Genomic DNA, 8,291 nt, shown 5'->3' with positions numbered 1-8,291 from the left:
TGTGTGTGTATACACTTTTGTAAATATTCATCCATTTCCCTAAGATTGTCAATTTTTTTGGCATACAACCGGACAAAATAGCACCTTAATATTGTTTTAATTTCCTCTTCATTGGTGGTTATTTCACTCTTTTCTTCTTTTGTAATGTTAATTCAGTTTTCTCCATTCTTTTTTTTAAATTAAATTGACTGAAGATGTACCTATTTTCCCCCATAAAACCAGCTCTTATTTTTATATATTAGTTAAGTAGTTTTCTTAATTTCAATTATATTAATCATTCCTTTGGTTTCAAGAATTTTTAATTGGGAACTTTAAATTTTTCATTTTTTCTAGCTTTTTTAGTCACATCCCCAATTCAATGATTTCTCCTTTCTATATTTTATTCATGTAGGCATTTAGAGATATAAACTTTTCCCTAAGAGCAGTTTCCACTGCATCCCACAAGTTTTGGTATGTTTTCTCATTATTGTCATTCTCTTGTATGAAGTTATTGTTTGTTTTTATGATTTATTGTTTCCCTCTCATTCTTTAAGATTAGTTATTTAATTTCCAATTCATTTTTAGTCTATGTTTCCATGGCCCTTTATTACATATAATTTTTATTGAATGATGATCTTAAAAAGATACATTTAATATTTCTGCCTTTCTGCATTAAATTATGAATTTTTATGCCCTAATACATGGTCAGTTTTTTGTGAAGGTTCCTTGTAGCCCTGAGAAAAAGTTCTATTCCTTTCCATTCCCATTCAATTTCCTCCAGACGTTTGTCTAACTTTTCTAAAGTTCTATTTACCTCCTTAACCTTTTTCTTTGTTATATTGTGGTTATATTTATCTAATTCTGAAAGGGTGAGGTTGAGGCTCCCATTAGCATAGTTTTTCTCTCTATTTCTTCCTGTAACTCTCTCATAGAATTTGGATGCTATACCATTTAGTTCATTTATGTTTAGTAATTATATTACTTCACTCTCTATGGTACCTTTTAGCAGGATATACTTTCCTTCCTTTTGTTTTTAAAATATCTATTTTTCTTTTTGCTTTGTTTGAAATAAGGGTTGCTATCTCTGATGGTTTTTTTACTTCAACTGAAGCAAAATATATTCTACTCCAGCCTCTTACATTTACTCTTTGTGTATCCCTCAGCTTCAAATGTTTTTATGCATTTTCCCCTCCTTTCTCTCTTTCCCTCCTCACTAGAGTTTTGCTTTTGACCACTAACTCGCTCACTCTGTCATCTCTTCTGTCTCTCCCTTTTCTTTCCCTTTTCTCCTATTACTTTGCCCATCCCTTTTGCCTACCCCTTATCATTTCTTTCCCCTTTTCCCTCCACTTCCTACAGAGTGTTGTATTTTGTCAAAAGATTTAGATTTCTATACCTTGTTGAGTATATTATTCCCTCTTTGAGCAAAATTGGATGATGTAAAGTAAAGCATGAGCAGTTTTCCAGAGGATTGCTGCTGTGAACAGCTTTAAGGTTCTGATCATACAGTACAGTGAACTCTCTAATTATTCAGAAGCAAATTAAAGCAAAACATTCACAGAAAACAAAGTACAGAATTCAAAATGTTATAAAATAGCAACTCATCCCTAAAGTGGCCACATAGTTTTCACCAAAGTGGCAACATAGTTTAATAGTTTAGAAGATATCATTCAGTAAGCTCTTTTTATTTTTCAAAAGGCAGCAATTAAGGTCTTTATTTCAAAATCTGTTATGGTTTAAGGGGTCCCTTTACCGAGTGCCAATGGTCACCTGCCACACCCGTACCAAGTTGTCTGTGTATCCAGCAAAAAGAGTCTGGCCATCAGCAGACCAGGCCAAAGAAGTACACTGGGGAGGCTCAGCCTTGCTGCTGGTGCTAATCACTTTTTGCTTAAGCTCATCCACAATGATTTTGCCCTCTAGGTCCCAGATCTTGATGCTGGGCTCAGTGGCAGCACAGAGCCAGTAGCGATTGGGGCTGAAGCAGAGGGCATTAATTATGTCACCACCATCCAGAGTATAGAGGTGCTTACCCTCGTTGAGGTCCCACAGCATGGCCTGACCATCCTTGCCTCCAGAGGCACAAAGAGAGCCATCAAGAGAAACTGTAACTGTGTTTAGGTAGCCTGTGTGGCCAATGTGGTTTGTCTTCAGTTTGCAGTTGGCCAAGTTCCAGACTTTGACCAGCTTGTCCCAGCCACAGGAGACAATGATGGGGTTGCTGCTATTGGGTGAAAAATGGAGACAGGACACCCACTCTGATTGGTTCTTATCCTGCACAGTGTATTTACAGACACCCAGGGTGTTCCACAGCTTGATAGTCTTATCCCAGGAACCAGAGTCAATCTGACGGTTGTCTGAAGAGAAGGCTACACTCAGCACATCCTTGGTGTGACCAACAAAGCGTCTGGTGGTGGTGCCAGTTGTAATATCCCACAGTCTTAGTGTGCCATCCCAGGAGCCTGAGTGTGTAAACTGGCCATCAGAGGAAATGACCACATCACTAAGAAAATTTGAGTGACCCTGAGGGCCCGCTGGGAGATCCCATAGTTTGTCTTATCTCTGGTAAGCTTCCACATGATAATGGTCTTATCTCAGGAGGCTGACAGGATCCTATCGGAGAACTGGGGACTTGTGGCAATCTGGGTCACCCAGCCATTGTGGCCTTTAAGGGTAACCCAAAGGGTCATCTGTTCAGTCATGATGACGAGACTTTGCTGGATCTCTCCAAGAAGAAGGATGGATCCAGATTGCACGGAGAGAGACCAGCAGGCCCTACTTCACACCAGACGCCCAGCAAAAAAAGCCATTCAGTAAGTTCTTAACTCAATCATTCCTAAGGAACAAGCCTCCTTAAGGGACATAAAGTACAAAGGTCAAAGTTCTCAACCCCTAGGTCACAGTAAATTATGATCTTCTCAGTCAGCATTAAGTACCCAAGATGAGGTCTTTTCTTCTTGACTCAAGGCTGGCTCTCAGATTCTATGGTTCTTCTTCCATGATTCCAGCTCCTGCCTTAATCTACCCAACTGTCACCTGAATTCAAAGGTAGGCAGCATTCAGTTCCTCATCCAGCTCTTTATCCAGCTCCTTGTCCAGTTCCTTGTCCAGTTCTCATTCCATATTGAAGCTCACCATGTCCAGTCCACCTCAAGTCCTCCACACTTTTGGTTTATGGGAAGACAAAGCTTAACAGAGCCAAAACAACACTCATCCACATTGCCCGAACCATCATCAATTCACTATCTGCCTGTGAAATCGACACAGATCCACATACAAGTCTGTGAACTCAACACAAATCAACAGTATATTCCCAGGACTGCCAAATCCCTCCTCCAGGGCTTGTATAAACAGAAAAACAGAAAATCCTCTTTCATGACTTCCAGTAAAGGCTTCTGTACAAAGTATCACAAACAAAAATCAACACAATCAGAACAAACAAACAGTTTGCCTGGCCACCACAAATATCTCCTGAATTCTCCTCTTTCCCAGCTTGGGATTCTCCTTATATATGACAATTAGCTCCTTCCTTTACTGCCCCTTCCTGTTGCATCAGCAATTTCCTCCCACTGTGAGGTTCACAAGTTCTGTTTCATGACAAAGACTTGATATAATCATGGGCAAGGCTCAAAAGCAACTTGAACTGAAACAAAGTGCTAAATAATTAAATAGCTAAAACAAGGTGCAAAGTACTTCTTTACTATTGCAGATGAGAATAAGATTCAAACAATGATCATTTCTCTCCCTTCTTTCCCTCTACTATAATAAGTATTTGCACCTCTTCATGTGATATAATTTACCCTTTTCTGCCTACTCTTTTCCTCTTCTCCAGTACAATACTTTTTCACCATTTCAGTAGATTTTTTATCATCACATCAAAGTCAACTTGTACCCACCCATGTGCTCTGTCTATGGTGTTGTAAGGGAAATGACAGCAAGTGAGACCATTAATTGTTTAAATGGAGTTTTAATTGTGGAGGATAATTAACCCAAGCACTTCCTGGTTCACGTACCCAAGTTAGGTAGCATTGAGTATATATATCTTGGGGTTTATATAGACAAAAATCACAACATAGTTGTTACAAGGGGGAAACCACAACTTAGTGCCAAAAGTTCATTACCTAACGATTGTTGCCCAGCAGTTAGTTTTTGCCCAACTGGAAAGTTCCCAAATCTATTTCAAGAACTGAAGAGGGGGCAGTTATGGTCTTCAGGTCACAGGTTCAGGCAGGTTTACTTGGCAGGTTTGCTGCTTAGCTGGGCTTTGTTGGGTTTTGGGAAGCTTTCCTAGGCAGCTCTCCTATGATGGGGAGAGATTGGGGATGTTGACAAAATGGGAAATTACTACAATTCCCACTTCAACCCTTTGACTCACAGTCGAACCCTTGACTCACAATTGGTGCCTGGTAGTGGGGTGATGGAGACATTGTCATAGTGGCCTATAGTGGGGGCCAGGCCAAGAAATAGCAAAACTGGATGCCTGGGAGACTTCCTCAGGAAGGACTAGACCAACATAATAGGGGGGATGGGCATTCAGGCAAAGCCAACAGTTAGGCCAAGGTCAGGCTTGGAGGTGACCAAAACCAATTTTGACCTTGCAGTATCAAGGTTCCTCCCTGACCTTTCCTTAGGTCATTGATGCAGGACCGTAGAAATGCACCTGTGGAAAAACCAAGTCAGAGGGCAGACTCATCCATGAGCTCTCTGCCTGGAATGTCCAGAGTACTTGGTCCATCTTTTTAATAATCTGGGTGGTTTTACCCTTAGGAGCATGGGGGTTTGACATGGAGAAAGGGTACAATAACATTATGAGGAAACACGGGAAAATCTTCACTTGGGAAAATCTGGTCCTGGATCCACCTTCCATTTGTCAGGGGCAGCTAACTTCACAGGAGAGTAGTGGAGCCAGGCAGGGATAGAGTTCACTTTGACTGCTGTGGGTGTAGTAAGGATACAGGATATGATGTAGGCAAGATGTCTCAAATTGCATGAAATCCCTGTAGGAACTTAATTAAAGAAAAATTAGTAGCCTCAGCTCATAATTCTTCTCTTATCACTTGGAGGATGGGTGGAGGTTACCCATATATAATTTTAAAGGGGGAAAGACCAATTTCGTTGGGGGAATGCACCTGGGATCCAGTTTTCCTTTGTTTCTAAGACTAATTTGGTGAGGAATTCCTTCATGGTCTAGTTGGTACATTTCACTTGGCCTGGGCTCTGCAGTTGGTAGGCACAAAAGCTGGCCCATTATCAGAGCCCAGCCCAAACAGAAGGCCAAACCAGGGAAGGAGTTTGTTCAGAATTTTCTTAACTACCACTAGCACCTTGTGACAGTACTTAACAGAATGTTATCGAGTTTGGAAATGAAATACCTGTCTCTCAGGAGTAAGCTCATTTTCTGGCTGCCAAATGAGTGATTTGATGGAGATGCTTGACCCACTCCCTCCCCACTTCTTTTTTGTTTAGCAAAGGAATCATCTGAGTGTGAATGGGTTGAAGGAGGTACTGGAAAAAGGTCCATACAAGGGAGGAAGGGAGGGGAGCCAAATGGAGGTTTGATATTGGGGCTGAGGGAAGCTTCATTAGGATTCCATCATCCTCCCCCTCAAAGAATTGGGACCCAAATTCATTTGGGAGAAGGGATGAATGTCTCATCTTCTGTGGTTTCTTCAGGCTGAAAGAGGGTAGTAGAGCTGTCCCAGTCTCAGTGGATTCTGAGGAGGAAGTTAACTGATCACATTTAGGGGATTATAGGTATCCATTGCTTAGTGCCAACTGTAGGTAAATTAGCCTATAATCTGAGAGACACAAATCTGATAGGCAAGTTCAAAATGCAGAGTCCAAGATATGATGAAAAAGACAGATATATCTAGTAACAGGCAGTTGACTAGCTCAAGTACCTTTTTACTAAACTATTTAGTCTGTGGAAAAGAAATTAATTCTAGGATGAATAGCTAAGATCTAACACACACTTTAGTAGCTCAGATGTACCCCAGCCTTAGTATATGGGATAACTCTCAACTTGTGTTTGTACCTTTGTTTTATAGGCTTCTTTGCCCTTTGTCTAGTTGTTCCCATATCATTCAGAAAAAAAAAATGTTCTATTCTGGGGATTTAACCTTTCACTTGACTATGCAGACAGGCAGATGACAAGCTCATGCGTTAATTCACCCAGTTGTTTGGAATATGGAATCACTGTACATTCACATTGAGAAGGCAAAAGTTTCACATACCTACATTGTGCTTTTACTGTCTTTTATTGACCACTTGCTCTAATTAGAGAAATTTGTTATAAAAGGAAAAAGCAGGGACATGCTAGATATGACAGAATAAAATATGCTTAGATGTGTGAATTCAGATAAGAGTCACTTTAATTTCATCTCATAACCAAAAATCAGGAATAGCCAGGTGGAAAACATTCCTTTTCAAAGGAGACAATGGGGAAGCTGAGCGAGAAGTTTCTCATTTTAGATGGAGGCTAAAATTGTTTCCCAAAAGTAAACTTTCACCTGTGGCAGGATCACATTCCCTCTGAGTAGCTTGTGGCATTTATACTGATTTAATGCAGAATATCTTAATTCAAACTCAAAATAAAACTGGTTGCAGTTCCAATGGTTTTTATCTCAAATGGCAAGTCTCACCAATCACAGCTTAGGTCTTAATACAATTGCTTTTGTTACTCTGATGGAACTAAAATAAGCAATAAAAGTTTATCATAACTTACATACATAAGATGTTTCATTTCTCCGTAAGCTAAGTTTGTCGTTTGGGAACTCCATAACTCAAATAAACTTTTAGTTTTCTCCTGGGGCTGATGACCTTGCCCACTAGGTGGCTTCTAGGGGATCTGGCAAGTTTACAAATAAGGAGAAAACAATAGTGACCCCAAAGAGGGGACTGATCTTCTTGTCCACCCTACGATATTCTTCTGGACTGATGAAAACCACGTACTTTGTCTGTGAGCTGATAGGGGATCAGCTTTAGGTTTTAACATTAAAACAATGATTCTAAATAACTTATTTGGCAATCTTACAATGTTTTATAAGTGAGAGACAACTTGTTTAGCTTTAAAACAGGATTAGCAGGACTTAACAAAATAACATAACTAGGGTTAAACAAATTTTTTCACTGTCTTAGATTTAACTAAATGTAGACAAAAAGTTGCTTTGTCTAACATCATTTCTGGCTCACAATGATCACGCAAGTTTTACAACATACACTGTAGAAATACAATAATACAAACAATGAGATGACATTAATTGCTTTTTCAAATCACATATAAAAATTATTGATCTTACCAAGTATAGAATCTGGTTGACTTCTGAACTCATTTTCTCCTCTCCTTTTCTCACCTCTCCAGTAGCAGACCCTGTTTTTGGGGGTGGGTTGATTTGAGAAGGAAGGAGAAAGAGAGCATTGCTCTTTGTGTGGCAGGGAGTAAGAACTGGGGAGGGCCAGGAGGTTCTAGCCAGGAGCATTGGGGAGGGGGGGCGGGAACTTAAAACAGAAACTCCAGGTTAGAGGGGAGGTTCATCTGCTTACCTAGAGGGGTGGGCTTCAGGGTACCCAGGGATTTGGGGCTGTTGCTAGTGGGGCTCTGATGTAGCTTTTCACCAGGTGGGGGAGGTTAACTCAAATTCCCTACTATTCTTCTAACTTTTCACTGTATCCTTTTCTCAATCAGAGCCAGGACTACAGGTTGAAGGATCTTAATGTTTCTAACCTTTCATTGTATCATTTGCTCAGTCAGAGCCAGGATGACAGAGAAGGCACTGTAACTTATCACTGTATCCTCAGCTTGGTCAGAGTCAGGATGACAAGGGGAAGGCACTGTAGCCTTAGGGAAAAATGGGCTGTGGCTCAGGAAAGGGTTAAGTGCTAGTGTTATTCCAAAATGCAGCTTTGAAACTTGCCTCTCTTTGATCAGGTAAGTGATCTCTTTTACAGGGAATGGGGCACTTAGGAGAAGGGTCAGAAGCAAGGGAGGGGGGGGCAGCCAGAAGACTGGGAGACAAAGGAGAACTTTGGAAACAAGGATTTCCTCCCACGTGAAGTCAGAAAGGCTCTCTTAGACTAGGAACTCTTCTGTAATTCAATCAAAAACTTGACTGGAGTCCAAGGGAGTGGAAAGAGAAATTTTTGTTTTTCTGGCAACAACCTTTCTTTAAGAGACTATCAATATTTCTAGCCCAGGTACAGTGTTTCTTACTGCCTGGCTGCTTTTGAATCTTACAAGGTGGCAGATTCAAGGGTTTCTTTACATAATCATACAGACAAGATATAAGACAGATGGACACAGAATGTTCAAGGCA

The 8,291-nt window shown here is 40.5% G+C and overlaps 1 pseudogene; it reads right to left on the bottom strand.

The window, feature by feature from the left end:
* Positions 1 to 1,713: 1,713 nt before the first annotated feature.
* On the bottom strand, positions 1,714 to 2,747 carry LOC138174803 (small ribosomal subunit protein RACK1-like; annotated as a pseudogene).
* Positions 2,748 to 8,291: the final 5,544 nt, after the last annotated feature.

Source organism: Petaurus breviceps, unplaced genomic scaffold, assembly GCF_028583685.1.
Source record: "Petaurus breviceps papuanus isolate PSGF00001 unplaced genomic scaffold, PetGlider_PUasm1.0 76, whole genome shotgun sequence".
Taxonomy (NCBI): domain Eukaryota; kingdom Metazoa; phylum Chordata; class Mammalia; order Diprotodontia; family Petauridae; genus Petaurus; species Petaurus breviceps.
Note: the sequence above shows the minus strand (reverse complement) of the source record. Positions and strands in the feature narration are given on the sequence as shown.